We start from the raw sequence: 19,649 nt of genomic DNA, 5'->3' as shown, positions 1-19,649 counted from the left end.
CTAAATTTTAATTTAAGAAAAAAACAGACTGTTTGAATGACATGTAAAGAACTAGCTTATGAATAAAGTGCATGGGTTTGTAGTGCTATCTTTTTGTGCTTTGATAGCTTTATTATTTGCTTACTTATGAATTCTTATCTATGATCTGAACAGTACAGCATATTAATTGAATAATCACCATAACCTTCTGTTGTTTGAATGGTAAGGGTGTGGTAGGAGTGAATTTATACTGTCAAGTGAAACCTACTCAAATGGTGATGTATTGACCTTGTAACCAAAGTTACCGTCAAACCTGGAAACTTACTGTTAAAATTTATGACTCTTTTTGATTAGAAAAATTAATATGATTCCATCTCTTAAGTATGATTCTGATTACTTATCCATAGCAAACCATAAGTGGATACATATTTCTGATTTATTGTTTTGAGATAAAGCCTTAAGGTGTGTTAAAATTCCACATGTTTCATAAACACATAGCTACATGTTGGTGTCTCTGATGGTAAAGAATCCACCTGCAATGCAGGAGACTCAGGTTTGCTCCTTGGATTGGGACGATGCCCTTGAGAAGGAATTGGCAACCCACTCCAGTATTCTTGCCTGGAGAATTCCATGTACAGAGGAGCCTGGCTGTCTACAGTTCATGGGGTCAAAAAAGAGTCGGATATGACTGAGCGACTAACACTTTTTTCCGTATGAGGAGAGTGGTTTTCAAAAGTTCTTCAACTCCAGAAATGTCTTATTTGCTCCCTCTTCTCCTCCCCCTGAGAGTCCGTACCCCATCTTGCCACTATAGGACAAGAGATGTGATGAGAGTTTGAAAATAGTAATTTATGGAGAAAGCCTGTGTTCCATGCTTTATGAAAGTAAATTGTAGAAAATTAATGTTGTGACAAGATGATTCTATTTTGATGAATAAAATCATTGAAAAGCTATCAAGCTCCACTGTTTCTCTACTGAGGGAATTTCTTTCTCTTTATTCTCCATTTGTATTCTTGGCTTTCTTCCCAATTAGTCTTTACCAAAGAGTGATAATTAGGGGGAGAGAATTTTTGACCTGACTTGTGAACAATAAAAATATTTAACCACCCATTTTTCCACTTGCTAATTCTGTGTGTACTAATATTCTGTGCTTTTAGGAAGAAAACTCCATACCTCTGTGACCCCTGCTTAGTGAAGGGATAATGAAATGCAAAAATAAAAATAAATGTAAAACAATTGTATGAGCACCCAAGAACAAGGCCCAAAAGAAGAGCAGTTGCTTATTGCACATCTGATGACTGGGTTCAGAAACATCTTATAGGCTAAATTCAATGTATAATTTCTTACATCATTTCAAATTCCTTAGAATAAGAAAAGTAAATTAAAATTAATTAAAAAAATTATTTATTTTAATTGGAGGCTAATGACTTTACAATATTGTATTGGTTTTTATCTTTAAGTTTGAGTGCTTTGCATAGGCAATGCTCTCACATATTTCAAAAATCTGAAAGAGTAAATGAGTATATACTAATATATGCTAAATATATAATATATAAATATATATTATAAATTATATATATATATAATATACTAACCCCTATATCTCTAATTCCCTTAACTCTCCCTCCCCACAAAAAGAGAAAGTCAAATGGTCTTATTTGGATGTAGAATCTGAAAAACCCTGAATCAACTTCCCTCCCCCAAAACCCCCACAATAATCTGAAACTCACTGAGACAGAGAACAGATTGGTGGTTGGGATGGGAGTGGGTGAAATGGGCAAGGGTGTTCAAAAGGTACAAACTTTCAGTGATGAGATAATAAGTCCTCCTGGGTATGTAATGTACAGTATGCTGACTGTAGTTAATAACACTGTGTTGTATATTTGCTTTCTTTTTTTAAATGAATGCATGATTTTCATTTTTTTTGTTTTAAATGAAACAAAGATGAATATTTTTAATGATAAAAGGTACAATTCACAAAGAAGATAGACATCATAAACCATTAGACGTCTAACAACAAGGAAACAAAGATGTAAAGCAAAAATCAGAAGAAATATAAGGGAAAAGAAAAAACATACATAGTGAGACATATTAACATTCCTCTGAGATAAAATATTAACATTTTATCAAGTGCAGATAAAATAAGAATAGGAGCATCTTAAGTGACATTATTAATAATTTAAGTATAATAGATTTCTATTTATATTAATATACATTATTCTTATATCCTACAGAAATATATTTAAAATTTTGTATCTCATAGGTTACTAGATCTCTTTAGGACATTTAAAAAAACTGGCAAAAAGATAAACTTTACTAAATTACAAAAAGTAGATTTTTTAAAAAATTTATACATATACACATGTATTATTTTTGAAATTATTTTCCATTTTAGGTTATTATAAGATATTGACTGTAGTTCCCTGTGCTATACAGTAAACCTTTGTTGCTTGTTGCATATCTCTTTTTTTAAAATTAGATGTTTAGCATTCTATTCATAATAAGTCAAACAAGTGGAGCCAAAATGTCATCAATTTTTTAGTTAGGCAAAAATTCATAGGTTTTCTAGAATATATGTTACACATTTAAATATATATATATATTCAAGAGCTCTTCTACTGTTCTTGATCAAGGCTTGAGAAAGAACATTAAAAAAAAAGATGAAATTGGAGGCCATAAACTAAATGAAAATGAGAGCACTGAATATAAAATAGAAAAAGTGAAATAAGCTAGATATAAGTAAAAGATCTGCATATAGTCCAGTTGTTTTTAAACATGGCTGCTCATTAGAAACATACTTGGAACTCTGGTGAAAAGAAAAGCAATACCTGAACATTTGTATTTTTCAGAAAATTCCAAGGTAATTCTGATATGCATCTGGAGTTTTAAAAGCAATTGCAGGTTTTTCTATTAAATGGTAGTTTTGGTAACATACAAATCTATTACTTTTCTGTCGACCAGTTATGATACAATGGTGTTAAGTGAGTAATAGTTACATAATTACAATAGTGAGATGTTTATCAGTTTTTACAGTCAATAGCCAGACAAAAAATAAAAGATAATTACAATTGCAGGCCATAATGGGAGCATCATTAACCTAAAATAAAAATAATCCAATGCAGTCTGGGGAGTCAAGCAGAGTGATGTGGTAAATGGAAGTGCTTACATGCACATGTTTTCATCTACCCAACCACTCAGTGTCTTTTGGTTGGTGCATTAATCTATTTACATTTAAGGTAATTATTGATGTGTATGATCCTACTGGACTTCCCTGGTGGCTCAGAGGAATCTGAGACTCTGCCTGCCAAAGCATGAGTCTCAGGATCAATCCCTCGGTCGGGAAGATCCCCTGGATGTGTTGTGAATTTGAAAGTTGCTAAGGAGAAGGCAATGGCAAGCCACTCCAGTACTATTGCCTAGAAAATCCCATGGATGGAGGAGCCTGGTAGGCTGCAGTCTGTGGGGTTGCTAAGGGTCGGACACGACTGAGCGACTTCACTTTCACTTTTCACTTTCACACATTGGAGAAGGAAATGGCAACCCACTCCAGTGTTCTTGCCTGGAGAATCCCAGGGACGGGGGAGCCTGGTGGGCTTCCGTCTATGGGGTCACACAGAGTCAGACACGACTGAAGTGACTTAGCAGCAGCAGCAGCAGCAAGAGTCAATGTTAAAAGTTCTCATCACAAGAAAAAATATGTAACTCTATGATGGTGATGAATATTAAACTTATTTGGTGGTCATTTTGCAATACAAATCTTATACTGTTTTCTCACTTGAGGGAAGAAAATTAGTCTCCTATAACTACTGTGTTTCTGTTTTTTCCTATAATTTCAGTTTTATAAATGTTTTGCTAGGTATAATTAAAATTGTGAATAGCATCATGTAGAGTTAACCCAGTTTCTTGGCATCTTTCTGGACTTGAATTATACCTAGGTTGATATGACAATCAAGACCATCTACTTTTTTTTATTTCCATTTGGCTGGTATATCTTTGCCTACCTTTTAATTATAACTTTTGTGAATCGTTTTGCTTAGGTGTTCTTTTAAACATTGAACTAGGTTTCACTTTCTGATTCAATCTTAAAATGTCTTTAAACAAGTTAAACCTGTTGATATTAATACAGTAGATAAATTTGTTCTAAGTGCTGTCATGTTAAGTTTTTTCATATTTTATTGTGGTCTTTGAAGTCTCTGTGAATGCTATTTCTTTTAAAACATAGAGGAAAACAACGGAATAGGAAAAACGAGATCTTTTCAAGAAAATTAGAGATATCAAGAGAACATTTCATGCAAAGATGGGCTCGGTAAAGGACAGAAATGGTATGGACCTAACAGAAGCAGAAGATATTAAGAAGAGGTGGCAAGAATACACAGAAGAACTGTACAAAAAAGATCTTCATGACAAAGATAATCATGATGGCGTGATCACTCACCTGGAACCAGACATCTTGGAATGTGAAGTCAAGTGGGCCTTAGAGAGCATCACTACGAACAAAGCTAGTGGAGGTGATGGAATTCCAGTTGAGCTATTTCAAATCCTGAAAGATGATGCTGTGAAAGTGCTGCACTCAATATGCCAGCAAATTTGGAAAACTCAACAATGGCCACAGGACTGGAAAAGGTCAGTCTTTATTCCAATCCCAAAGAAAGGGAATGCCAAAGAATGCTCAAACTACCGCACAGTTGCACTCATCTCACACGCTAGTAAAGTCATGCTCAAAATTCTCCAAGCTAGGCTTCAGCAATATGTGAATCGTGAACTTCCAGATGTTCAAGCAGGTTTTAGAAAAGGCAGAGGCACCAGAGATCAAATTGCCAACATCTGCTGGATCATGGAGAAAGCAAGAGAGTTCCAGAAAAACATCTATTTCTGCTTCATTGACTATGCCAAAGCCTTTGACTGTGTGGATCACAATAAACTGTGGAAATTTCTGAAAGAGATGGGAATAACAAACCACCTGACCTGCCTGTTGAGAAACCTGTATGCAGGTCGGAAGCAACAGTTAGAACTGGACATGGAACAACAGACTGGTTCCAAATAGGAAAAGGCCCTGCTTATTTAACTTATATGCAGAGTATATCATGAGGAACGCTGGGCTGGAAGAAGCACAAGCTGGAATCAAGATTGCTGGGAGAAATATCAATAACCTCAGATATGCAGATGACACCACCCTTATGGCAGAAAGTGAAGAGGAACTCAAAGGCCTCTTGATGAAAGAGAAAGAGGAGAGTGAAAAGGTTGGCTTGAAGCTCAATATTCAGAAAACGAAGATCATGGTATCTGGTCCCATCACTTCTTGGGAAATAGATGGGGAAACAGTGGAAACTGTCAGACTTTATATTTTTGGGCTCTAAAATCACTGCGGATGCTGTTTGCAGCCATGAAATTAAAAGACGCTTACTCCTTGGAAGGAAAGTTTTGACCAGCCTAGATAGCATGTTAAAAAGCGGAGACATTACTTTGCCAACCGAGGTCCGTCTAGTCAAGGCTATGGTTTTTCCCGTGGTCATGTATGGATGTGAGAGTTGGACTGTGAATAAAGCTGATCGCTGAAGAATTGATGCTTTTGAACTGTGGTGTTGGAGAAGACTCTTGAGAGTCCCTTGGACTGCAAGGAGATCCAACCAGTCCATTCTAGAGGAGATCAATCCTGGGTGTTCATTGGAAGGACTGATGCTAAAGCTGAAACTGCAATACTTTGGCCACCTCATGCGACGAGTTGACTCACTGGAAAAGACTCTGATGCTGGGAGCGATTGGGGGCAGGAGGAGAAGGGGACGACAGAGAATGAGATGGCTGGATGGCATCACCGACTCTGTGGACATGAGTTTGAGTGAACTCCGGGAGTTGGTGATGGACAGGGAGGCCTGGCGTGCTGTGGTTCATGGGGTCGCGGAGAGTCGGACACGACTGAGCGACTGAACTGAACTGATGCAGTTTTTAAAGGTTACTTTCCATTTGCAGTTACTGCAGAATATCGGTTTTATTTCCCACGCTGTACCCTGCATCTTTGGGCCTGTTTTACATACAGCAGTTTGTTCCTCCCACTCCGTATTGCCCCTACCTCACTCCCCCATTGGTAACTACTAATTTGTTCTCTGTATCTGTGAGTCTGCCTCTTTTCTGTTATATTCACTAGTTTGTTGTAGTTTTTAGATTTCCATGTACAAGTGATGTCATTCGGTATTTGTCTTTCTCTGTCTGACTTATTTCACTTAGCATAATGCTTTAATTTTTTTAAAAACTAAGTTCAGTGATAAGCATGAATACCTTCCTCTTCCCTCTCCTCTCTCACCACCACTCAAAAAGAATTTCTTTTTATCCAATAAAATTGTCTGTGTGTTTACTTTGTGCCTACCTTATGTAAAACATGTTTATATTTCTATTTATTTTATTTTTAGGTTGCTTTAATGATGTTGCTTGATTTCCAGGTTTGACTGTAGGGCAATGTAAACTTTTTTCAACTTATAAATTTCTTTTCCCTTTTCATGTTAATTAATTGTGCCATTTCTACTTGACAGAGAAGATAATATTAACTTTCTTTTTTAGTCACCTCAATCCTCAAGTCTTTTCTTCCCCATGGTTTTCCCAACTCATTTTATTGGCTGAAGTCCATCTAGTCATTGTCTTTAAGAAAGACATGAAAGGATTACCACAATCAGAGTTATTAATACATCCATCACCTCACATAGCTACCATTTATGTGTGTGAGATTTACTCTCTTCACAGATTTCAAGTATGTGATATAGTATTAATAACTATAGTTATACTATCTTACGGAACCAAATGCAACTGACAAAATCTGAATTTTCCACTTAAAAACATTTTTTTCTTTTCACTGGTGTGCCTTAGTGATTCTTATTTACCACTTAAAGTTCAGTAGCAGTGTCTCTGGGTTGTCTATCCTGAGATTTTCCTGGCCCACAGTGTACCTTTCTGCATGTGTAAAGTTTTCTTTTATTTAAAGGAAATTAAAAAATAATAGCTTTCTGTTTCACTGTTTTGTTTTTATTTTAAGCACTCCAAATATGTTTGTTGTATCAACTTTATCTGTATTTAATGTATTTCTTTTCAAATCTTTATTTCCACTTAATTTTATTCTACTTTTTAATTTTTTAGCTCTTACGTTGCTTGTTTTCCATAGATTTGTTAACCCTAAGGTGATTCTTTTTTTTAATCATCATTTCTGAGACCTCTGTTTTATTCATAGTACTGTATAGTATATGGAAAATATAGTTTTAGCACTTTAGGGTACGACACAATTTGAAAAAATATTTCTACTAGTATCCTTGGAGATCTGTCCTTAAAGGGCTGTTTTACTGTTCTGAGTTTCAATTATTTCTCTAAGTTTGCTATCCAGTCTCACTTGCTTTGGGAGCTTATGAAGTGAGCAGGTTATATCCTTCTAAGTTTGTTGAAAACTGTTTTAACTTTTTTATCCCATTACCTCAATATCTTGGAAGTGGAATATTGTCGCTTGTTGCATTTTCATGCCAGAAGATGAAAACTGCCCTTTTACTTGTTGATTTTGTTCATTTTAGCTCTTAAAAATTGATGGCCATATATGTAATTCAAAATTGTAAGGTCGAAACGGCCCAATGATGTTAAATAAAAGAACCCAGACGCCAAATAGATAATGTAACAGGCTTTACTGGCTGCGTACCCCTGGGTGGAACCCCAAGACCTAACAGAGCATGTTCAGGAAGTCCGCGCCGAACAAAGAGGCAACTTATATAACTTTAGGCAAGATTTGAAGAGGTGGTCTCTCATAGGTCAGTTAGCTAGGGGGCCAGACTGGGTTGGTTGCCTGATCTGCTCAAGGTTGTGCTGACACAGCGGAATAGTTCTTGCTGTTTCTGGGCAGAATGCTGTTTCTGGACAGGTTAGGAGGGGGAGGTAGGGGGAGGTTAGGACAGGGTTGATCTCTACCAGGAACCGATACCTCAAGGACATTCCAGCAGTGGGGGAGGGAATGAGGGAACAGAGCACAATAGTCAGCCTTTTTCTGCCAGTGGGAAGAAGAGAAGGGGGGAAGGGAAGAGGCCAAAATGGCCACTGAGGTCCAACCTTACAAAAATGAGTTGTGCATCACTGTTGGATGTAAAATTAGCCAGAGTTTAGAAAGGTACTGGGGATGGGAGTGTGAAGCATGTTCATATCTTTGTCCCTTTTCCTGTTTGAATTGTACTGGTTGTTACAAACTTCTCATTTTCATGGTGTTCTATATTTATAGATTGCTTTGTTGCTGTGTGACCATATAATGCTTGACTAGAGTTCTGTGTGAGTTAATGGTCATTTGGTCTGTCATCATTATGACTAAGCATTTCATGTACCACAGTTAGGAAATAATCATCTTGCATCCTGAGACAGATTAGATAGACATACATAAATTTTATCTGTATTGATTGAATCACTTAGTTCCCCAAATTAAGAAATGGTGAGATCTTTCTTATGTTGCTAACTTTCTAATGGAAACAACTGATTTATTGACTTTTGCAAAACTGCAGTCTGCAGATACACGAACTGCATTTCGTCAGATAGGATGAACCAAAGAGGAGAAACCCACTGGTTCCACCATGAACAGAATTCTTGTAACCTTTGGTACCCTTGTATTTTTTTTTTTTCCATTCTTTCTTTAAATACCTGCTATTTTTTTTTTTTTTTGCTTGTTTCTTGTAGACATTTAAATTTTATAAGTAAAAATACCTTTTGGGGGAGTCGTTTTGTCTCTGCATTTTCCTTTTAAAAGTGACATTCCACTTATGACAGAAACAAAAACTAAAGCATTCCTGCCATGTTTAAGTAAGGATAAGTAAATAAGAATTCATGAGACTTATTTAATATAAAGTTTAAGATTAGGATATAATCTTAATAAATGATAAACCCTTGAGTGAAAAATATTTGCTGTATTTACGAAAGAGTACAGACCTATAAAATATGTAATATTAGATGCAGGAGCAAGGTGAAACTTCATGGATAAAAGTGCATGTACACAAAATCTAGGCCAGAGATTGATTCACTTATTTTTCTTTTTTTAAGCACTAGTCAATCTAACTGAGATAAATGGTGCCTGATTGGATTAAGATAAAGTCTAGTGATTCAATTCAGAGTTCACTTAGTCATTTGGACTATTGTCCAATTCTTTGTAAAAGTACAGAGAAGCTTCCTAACAGAAGTGTGGGTAACAATAAGCTTATATAAATCTCAGAAACAATTTAAATATAATTGAATCAAGGAAATAAAGTATGTAATAGCCTTCTATTTAAATTCACTCTTAATAGTGTTCTTGTTAACTTTTATTGTTATAAATTTGTTTTTGTAAAGATTTAAAAAAACAGTATTGTAATCAACTGACACCATAATTACTTGTAGGAAAGGAATTGGGTTTTTTTTTGGGGGAAAAAATACTTGGCAAACCATTTGTGATGAAATGTGAGAGATGTGCACAGCAGTGACTCCTGCAGAAGATGCAGTTGTTTAGCGTGCCAGGAGGGATGTGTTTATCGTGGACTAGTATAAGGCATGGAATTGGAGGTTCAAGGTAATTCTTGAGATCTTTGCTAGATCTTAAAGGATAGACTTTGGGCTGACATCCAAGCTAAATGTTTATTTTATGTAAATATTGTATCAAAGTCATAGATATTTAGAATGCTTCTTGAAACCTTGTTGAGGGATAATTGACAACAGTAGTTTCAGTTTGCTCAGAAAATATGTGCTGCTTATTTTCCAAAGCTAGTGGATGCTTCCTTGTGACCTGATGTAAGCAGCACAGATGAAATCTTCATGAAAATTTTAAGTTGTATTTTTATAAGCTGATAGATGATGGCATCACCAAGTCAATGGACTTGAGTTTGGGCAAGCTCTGGGAGTTGATGATGGACAGGGAAGCCTGGTGTGCTGCAGTCTATGGGGTCGCAAAGCGTTGGACACGACTAAGTGACTGAACTGAGATGATGTCATATGGACTCAAACTCGGATGATAATTAGAGGTGAAATGTGCCAAGTCTCTATTTTCAGGAGAGACACACCTCAGGGACATGTGTCAATGTTAACTCCCTTGAGAACCACTCACTAAGCCCCTTGGGTGGTGGTGGTCTGTTTGCTTTTGGGTTTTGGGTATAGTGAGCTTTGTGTGTCTTTTTTAGTTGTAGGATGCTCCCCAGGTCGCAGTTGCAGCATGTCTCCCTTGTTCTTATCTCCTGTCCATCCTTTTCCATTGAGAGAGTCCAAAGGTGGTCATTTTCCCTCAGAGGTACATCCGGATTTTATGTTAGGTAGATGTTCATAGTATGGGCTTAATTGCAATCGCCTTATTTCTGAGGATATCAAAGTTGCTTTGACATGTTGCCTCAACATCCTCTGAACATTCCTTTTCAGAGAAAGAGGATATAAAGGATAAGATTTACTCTGTAGAATTCACCTCTACTTATAAAGTCTTTATCAACTAGTCCTCAACTTAATATCATATTACTCCTTGTTAAAATAAATATCACGTCCCTCAGTTCTAGGTCTTTCTTTGTATACTTTTATAAAAGTTTAGAAAGTTTCATTTAAATATTAGGACACTATGGTCTAACCGCATAAAATTTTAAGAACACTTTTAATTGAAGCATAGTTGATGTACTGTATCGTAGTAGTTTCAAATGTACGGCATAGTGATTATACTCTGTTAAAATTTATTGTGAGATATTTACTATATTACTTGTGCTGTACAAAATATCTTTGTAGCTTATTTATTGTGTACATAGTAGTGTGCACCTCGTAATGCCCTACTGCTACCTTGCTCTTCCCTTTCCCCGCCAGTAACTGCTATATCTGTGACTCTGTGTTTCTGTTTTTTAGATTCCACGTATAAGTGATAGCATGCAGTATTTATTTTTCTCTGATTTATTTTGCTAAAACCCTCCAGGTCCATCCCTGTTGTTGCAAATGGCAAAATGTCATTCTTTTTATGTCTGAGTAACGTTCTTGTGTGTGTGTACACACATATACACCCCGTGTCTTTATCCATTCATCCTCTGATGGTCACTGGGTTGCTTCCGTATCTCGGTTATTGTAAACAGTGCTGCTGTGATCACTGGGGTGTGGGTATCTTTTCAAATTCCTGTTCTTGCTTTTTGGGGTATAAAGCCAGGAGTAGAACTGCTGGTTCATATGGCAGTTCTTTTGTTAGGTTTTGGAGGAAACTGCGTAATGTTTTCTGTTGTGGCTGTACCAGTTTACATTCTCACTAACAGTGTACAAGGGTTCCCTTTTCTTCTCATCTTCACTGCTGCTGCTAAGTCACTTCAGTCGTGTCCAGCTCTGTGCGACCCCATAGACGGCCTCCTACAAGGCTTTCCCATCCCTGGGATTCTCCAGGCAAGAACACTGGAGTGGGTTGCCATTTCCTTCTCCAATGCATGAAAGTGAAAAGTGAAAGTGAAGTCGCTCAGTCGTGTCTGACTCTTAGCGACCCCATGGGCTGCAGCCCACCAGGCTTCTCTGTCCATGGGATTTTCCAGGCAAGAGTACTGGAGTGGGGTGCCATTGCCTTCTCCGTCTCATCTTCACTAGCATTTGTTATCTCTCTCTTTTTTTTTCATAATAAACATAACAGGGAAGTGTGAGGGAATGTCTCATCGTGGTTTTGATTTGCATTTCCCTGGTGATTAATGACATTGAATACCTTCTTGTATACCTGTTGGCCATTTGTATCTCCTCTTTGGAGAAATGTCTTTTCAGGTCTTCTGCCCATTATTAAATTAGATTTTTTTTTTTTTTGCTATTGAGGTTGTTAGTTCTTTGTATAGTTTGGATATTAGCGCCCTTATTGTTCATATCATTTGGGAATATTTTCTCCCATTCAGTCGGCCCTCATTTTGTTGCTTAACTATGTACAATTTTAAAACTGCTTAATCTTTAGGGCAAACTCTTAAAAAGTGAAAATAGTAATCAAATAAACTATCAGGTGAAGATCATACATCAAAGCAATATCAAGTTTTATAATTTAAAATAAGATATGTCTGATTTGTGTATTTAGAAAATGTTAGAGCTTCTTGTTGTTCAGTTGCTAAGTCGTGTCTGACTCTGTGACCCCATGAACTGCAGCACGCCAGCCTTCCCTGTCCTTCACCATCTCCTGGAATTTGCTCAAGCGCATGTCTGTTGAGTTGGCGATGCCATCCAACCATCACGTGAAGTAAAGAAAATAAAATTTAGAGCATCTAAATTACTTGCTCATGGTAACACTGATAGTTTGTGGCTGAACCGGTAAGAAAAGTTTTTTCCTCTATCATCTTTTCTTTCTTTTTTTTTTTATCATTCTGCCTTTCTTAAAGGCAGATAAGTGGAAATAAGTAAGTGTTGATGGCAGGGTAAATATGGGATTGGATTAACATGGGGGCTAGGGAGGAAAGAAGTCTTCACAGGAGGTCATGTGTGAAGGGCTCCCATACTCAGAGCTTTCCACTTTGAATATCCCTGATCTAATCCTGTGAAGTGTCATGTTCCTTAGACACACCTACTCTATGAGAACAAACTACTTCACCCATTACTATTTGAAAAGAATCCACAGCTTCATATTTATTCCCCTAAAATATGTGGTTTATAATCTTTGAAAATTTAGAACAATTTTTTGTGATGCCTGTTTTTGTAATTTTAAGTCCCCACCACCACCAAAAAAGTGCTATAGCATATCATAATCAAAACCAAGTGACATTTTTGTTGCTGGTGGTGATATTTTATAGTCATCCTTGAGATATCTCGGAATACCTCAAATTCTTGAGAAAACATGGTTAGGAATTACTACATTGGAAACAGATTTCCATGGTTACTGTGCTTAATGCTGTCATATGTATGCTTCTTCAAGTTTCTTGCATGTATGTTTTTGGTGTGTGTGTATGTATAGATTTAGACATCTTTTTACAGTCCACTTTGGTTAACATGTTAAATCTTTGTCTATCAGTCAGAGAAATAAAAATTTCTCCAGTATCTTAAAAACAATACTCTTCGGATTCTTGAATCTAATGGATATTTGCTGCACAGAATCAGTTTTTTGTGAAGAGTGAAATACTCAGAAAATTAAACTGGTCATAGAAGGGAACTGCTCATTCTGCATCTTTTATCTGAAACTGTGTTTGCCTTTGCTTTTATCATTGGTGTGGAAAAACACTGTATGTCTTAGGAGAAGTCTACAGCCTGTCTTTCCCTTACTACAGGCTTCTAATAATGTGTGCAGCTGGGCTAGGCGGCTTTGTATGGTGTGGGGAGTGTGGTTTGAGCCGTGTCAGGCATGCTTCTTATACTAATCCTTTAATACGCTCAGAGTCACCCAGAGCAGTAAGAGATCTAAACTGTTGCATGCTTTACAGCAGAAAACTCACCTCCACAAATACTATGCTCTCCCAAGTCAACCCTGGATATTTGCAGTGGAATTTGTGCTGTGTCCCTGACTCTCGTTTTTCTGTGATAAAGTCTTTGTACACAGTTGTTTGATTGTTTTTATATCTTGACGCTCACAGATAATGCCAGTGGAGATACAGATTTAAGAAACAGCTGACGGGAACCTTTTTTATACAGAAAGCCATAACGTTTTAAGAACTCCAACTTTTCCTATTGAAGGCACTGTGCATTCAGAATATTCTGGAGTGGTTAGATTAAGAAAAGAGAATGAGAAATAATAATAGCAACACCATTTCTAACAAGGAAACATTTCTACAGTGAGATTTTCCTTATATTCACATGTATATACATACGCACATATGAGGATTTGAAAGTATTTGTTTTCATTAGATTCTTGTCATTGTGTTCATTGGATTCTTATTACATCCAATACTAAGTTTAGAAGGCACCAGTTGTTAGGGGGAAAATGCCCCATCTGTGTGTATATGTTTGTGTGTGTGTGAGAGAGAGAGACTATCATTTGGATATTCCTGTCTGTGGTATCTAATGCCCCTGGTTAATGCCCGGTTTCTTAAAAATATGTATGTGAAAATGATCTGGCTAAAATATCTATCACACCAGTTGATCACCAATCTTGGTTTGATTTGTTTCCCCTGATTGTCTGTTAGGTGGCTATTTCATTTTTACTAGTCTGCCTTTCCCTCTAAATCTGACACTTGATCAAAGGTGCCTGTTTATTGCATCCTGTTCTTTAGATGTTTCAGACATATACCCTTGAAATATTCTTGTTTGTTTGACATGTTAGATTTTTCTTATCAGATAAAAAAAGTTTCTAGTGTATTATAACTAGAGATTTACATTCTTTAATCTTACTGTCATTTACTTTGAAGGATCATTTTAAATGAGGGGAGAAATGCAGGTAACTCTTGAACAATGCTGAGGCTGAGGCCACCCCTGCCCCCAACACATGTTTGGTTGAAATCTGCCTATAACTTTACAGTTAGCCCTCCTTGTATGTGATTCCTCTGTATCCATGGTTCTGCATCCATGGATTCAATCAGTCTGAGAATTGTGTGAGACTATGCTGCTGCTAAGTAGCTTCAGTCGTGTCTGACTCTGTGTGACCCCATAGACGGCAGCCCACCAAGCTCCCCTGTCCCTGGGATTCTCCAGGTAAGAACACTGGAGTGGGTTGCGGTTTCCTTCTCCAGTGCATGAAAGTGAAAAGTGAAAGTGAAGTCGCTCAGTCGTGTCCGACTCTTCCCGACCCCATGGACTGCAGCCTACCAGGCTCCTCCGTCCATGGGATTTTCCAGGCAAGAGTACTGGAGTGGGGTGCCATTGCCTTCTCCAGTGTGAGACTATAGCATGTATTTATTGAGAAAAGAATCTGCATTCCAGTGGTCCCATGCAGTTCAAACCGTGTTGTTCAAGGGTCAACTGTTCTCAGAAAATTTAACTAGGCATAAAAGGTACTGCTGATTCAATGTGTTTTTTTGGTCTAAAACCATGTTTCCATTTATTTAATCATTTAGAATTACGTGACACCAAAGAGTTGTCAAAGTTGAGATAAGGGAAAGATATAATTAAGTCTTGAAATTAGGGGTGAGAGAGAAATGTTTTGTTGGTAAATCCCAATTTCTCAGAACTCTCAAATACTGACTTTTGAAAGTATAAAATTGCCATAGTTTCTTTTTTAGAAGGTCCAAATTATTGTACTTTCACTGTATTTTCTTATTTTAAGATAAATTGAGAGTTCTCTGAAGTGTTGATATAAATGGTGGCACACCTTCTTCTTGAGCATGAGCGCTCGAAGATGAGCCATAGTCCTGCATGACCTTTGTCAAGATAACTATAAATGGAAATTTATCTTCAGGGACTGCCACATGGTACATGTGTGAACGTCCAGTCTCTGGGCTTATGATTTTAAGTGAATGCAATTTTTTTTTTCAGTTCGGTTCAGTTCAGTCGCTCAGTCGTGTCCAACTCTCCGCGACCCCATGAATCACAGCACGCCAGGACTCCCTGTCCTTCACCAATTCCCGGAGTTCACTCAAACTCATGTCCATCGTGTTGGGTCCTATTTTTTTTTGCATGATACAGTGGGAGAAAGAGGGTTGTCCTAGTATTTGCTTAGTTTTTCTCAAATCTTGTGTAAAATTATAAGTTGTGGGGAGGGTAGACATTGCATTATAGGAAGGCCATCTGAGATGCCTTTGTTTCTGTGTGTGATGGAAAAGGACCTTTAACATGCATGTTTAATAAAAGACCAACATTTCTACTTTATTTTGGATTTTTCTTGAACACTTTGTTCATATTTCTCAGTCATGTCCGACTCTTTGTGACCCCGTGGACTGTAGCCCACTAGACTCCTCTGCCCATGGAATTCTCTAAGCAAGCATGCCATTCACTTCTTCAGGGGATCTTCCTGACCCAGGGATCGAACCCTGGTCTCCTGCATTGCAAGCGGATTCTTTACCATCTGAGCCACCAGAAAAGCCCCATATTTCTATTATAACATCTATAAAATTATATTTTAAAGATACAACTGTCTTTATATATTAGATGCTCCCACTAACTTCCTAACATACTATATTCTTCAATTGCTAGTGGCCGTGGATGCCTGACACATAGCTGATACACAGAACAGGTATTTCAGGGGCTATGTGGATGCTTAACTGATGACGTCCTTTACTGGCCAACCTCCTTTTTAATTTTTTAAATAATAAATTATTATTTTTAAAAATAAAATAGTATTATTTAAGGTTTTTAAAATAACATTTCTTAAAAGTTGACATGAGCATATTAGGAAACAAAATCACAAGGAACAAAAAAACAAAGTCTTCCACAGTCACCCACAGTTTACTGTTTGACGTGTCCTTCTGGGTCTCATTTGTGTATTTATACAAAGAAGTATCCATTTATGGTTTCTGCTTTCATTCAAGAAATGGAAGGTGGGTATCAAGGAAGGAAGGAGAGATGCAGAGCTTATGCAAGTGAGATGCAGGCATGACAGCTTAGGATGCTTGTGTCTCTTAATCAGTCTGTACTTGCTTGACAATTTGTGAATTATTCCTTGAACTTTGCCTAGGAGTAAAGGAGTGTTTTCTGGGTAAACAGAGGCAGTACTCAGGGATGATATTTGTGGGCAATTAGGTTGATTTTGATGGATGGAGCTGTGGAGGAAGGACTGATAGGGGTGAGCCAGGGGCTTTTCTCTGCTCCACCAGCTCACATATGAGAAGAGATTGCAACCAGACAGCAATCTGTGAAGCAGGCAGTAGGAGCCCCACCGCCTGTGCCTGCTGTGGATGTCTGGCACCCGATGGTAGCAGATTTGGTGTAAGTGGGGCTTCTGTTTAGGAAACTTTGCCAATTTTTTTTTTTTTTTTTGAGAGTGGTTTCTGGCTTTGTCTCAGCATACTTGTATGAGAATAAAAATGCCTTCTAATTGCAGTTTAGTTTATTACACCCAAAGCATTAGATCTAAGCTATTCTTTTCACGGGATACTGTGGTGCATGTGTGAGCTTAGCTGCTGCTTTTGACAAAGTCGTGTTAGCATGTATTGTTTTGCTAGCTTTTTGATCTAAGTACAGGCATAATTCCTAAATTATCTGCTCTCCTCCTTAGACGTTCATTTAAGTAGTCAGATCCTGGTAGTGTCTATTAAGCAGTTTATAAAAATTAGCATCTTCTGTCTCTTTTATCCTTTGAATTCTTCTCTTGTGTGAGAGTACCGCCTCTTAAGAAATTATCCTGGTTTTTTGTTTTTTGACTGTCTCCTTCTGGCAGATTTCATACCTTTCTTTCTGATAGCTGTGTTGTATCTTTCTTCACTACTGTTTATTTGGTTGACATTCAAACATCGAATCTCTCCTTTTGTATTTTTTTTTCTCCTCACTTGTACCATAACCTATGATGCTGTTTATTTTGCTTGGGCATATGTGAAAATCTGCCTTAATTCCATCTCTCCTTGTTCTTTCTTGTTTTGCCTAATATTCTTGCTCCTCAGGGCTTTTAGGAAAGTTAATTTCAACAAATATATCTTTTCTCTAAGTAAAATTGTTTATATGTCATAAATGTCAAAAACAATGTTACAATGATTAGTGCCACAATCTACACAGTTGTACAAGCCGAGGTCCAGGAGTTCTAGTTTTTTACTCACTCATCCTTTTCATATAAAGCACCAAGTCTCACTTGAATGTTCCTCACCATGGTTTCTCCTACATCAAATTGCAGTGTATTCGCATTACTGCAGGAAATTCCTAAATTGTCCACCTTTCTCAAGTTTCTGCCCCTTCACCACTCACCCTTCTGGCTTTTTAAACTTGTCTCTACCACTTCCTTAATGTTGAAGCTGATTAGTCATTCTCCTGCTTAAATCCTCCCCTAGGTTCGCATAGCTTTCAGGTTGAAGTTCGAGCTCATTAGCATGACATCCATGGCTCTTCATGACCTGGCATTTTCAACTCTGGCCACTTTGCCAAAATGCTACATATTCAGACCATGGCTAACTAGTTTTAGTGCTCTAATTGGGATGCATGCAATCTAGGGTACATCTAGATATCCATCTAGTGTTCCCTGTGCTTCTCCATGTGAACATACTCAGTCCGAAAGTTTCTCTTTCCCCCAGCCCCTTCATATAGCTAACATCCTCCTGGCTCTTTGATATGGGGTATCATTGGCACCTCCCTAATGCTGGATTTGAATGCCTCTCATGTCTGCCCTGTACTTGTGGGCACATCTCCTTCCCAGCACTTAGCATCGTCTAGAAATAGGTCACTATCCCTTGATAGTGGACATACAGCATCTCTGGAATTTGTGGTGGTATTCCTTGCAAATGCCTATTATGAATAATGGAGCCTAAGAAATATTCTAATTGTTCTGAAGTAGTTTGTGTATTTTCATTTACTTCAATCAAGCCTTGGCTTCATTGAGTTATTTTTAAGTTCTGATGATGGTATCAGATTTAAGCAACTGAAACTTTAAATGTTGACTCTTAGAGCATTACCAAAAATGTAGGGTGTTGTTGATCCTATTACTTGGACAAATAACCAGACATGCAAAGTAAAAGATTTAACCATCACTACATGACCTGATGGAAAGAGTTTAGAAAAGAACCAGGCAGCACTGGCTCACATATCAGGTGCTTCTGCTCGGCATTCCTATTTTATTTTTTTGTTCTTGGTTAAGAAATGCTAACTTTTTAAAGATTAATGTGGTAGCTCTAAGCCCTCTCTGGGGTGTGGTTAATCAATTTAAATGTAAACTACTTTGATGACTGTGATATATAGTCATAGTATTGAAAAAAATTTCGGCAGTTGTTAGGCTCTTTAAAAAAACTGTGGAAATATGAAAATATTCACGACTGAGAAATCCTTTATTGATGACTTTTGAGATTATAAAATTACCTTTATGTTAATGGTTTTCAGGATTGTAAATTCTGGTCTCAAGGCAGAGCGAGTTTAAGTGAAACTGTTTAGAAGCACCCCAAGTTTATAAAATAAGATGTGTCAATAATAGAGGATATTTTACATTTTAGGCTCTCAAGCTGCTGAGATCTTTCACTCTGAAAAGTGGTTGTGGATATGAATGCCTTCCTCTTTAATTTGGGTCTGAGAGGACCACAGTTCACCCTCTTGGTCTGTGTTGCTGCCGCTGCTGCTGCTAAGTCACTGCAGTAGTGTCCGACTCTGTGTGACCCCATAGACGGCAGCCCACCAGGCTCCCCTGTCCCTGGGATTCTCCAGGCAAGAATACTGGAGTGGGTTGCTATTCCCTTTTCCAGGTGATCTTCCTGACCCAGGTATCGAACCCAGGTCTCCCATATAGCAGGCAGATTCTTTACCATCTGAGCCACCGGGGAAGCCCATGCCCATGGAAACAGAGGGAGAGTAATCCTGGGTACCTTTGTCATGGATTTATGTAACTTCAAAAAAGAACCATCATTCCTACTTCTTGTGTGATTCTCCTTGGAACATTATGTGCCTATGTCCTTTAAGTCCATTTTCTCCCTTTAATTTACCACCTGTATGGTACATTAAAGAGGATGAAACACTCAACAGTTATTAATAAATAGAGGTCATTTCAAATAAGAGGAGCCCATATAGTTCAGAAAACAAACCTAGGAAGGTTCAAGGACTTTCCCAAAGTCACGTAGATATTGGTCAGGCAGGGGCTAAATCTCATTGTTCCTGGGTTGCAGTTCAGCATTTGCTGGGTCATTATATTTAGTAGAACTCTACCTTCTCCTTGCATTTGTAACGCATTTAGCAAATGAATT

Source organism: Moschus berezovskii, chromosome 26, assembly GCF_049115385.1.
Source record: "Moschus berezovskii isolate FMDL1 chromosome 26, NW_MosBer_1.0, whole genome shotgun sequence".
In the NCBI taxonomy this organism is placed as follows: domain Eukaryota; kingdom Metazoa; phylum Chordata; class Mammalia; order Artiodactyla; family Moschidae; genus Moschus; species Moschus berezovskii.
This window is presented reverse-complemented; position numbering follows the sequence as displayed.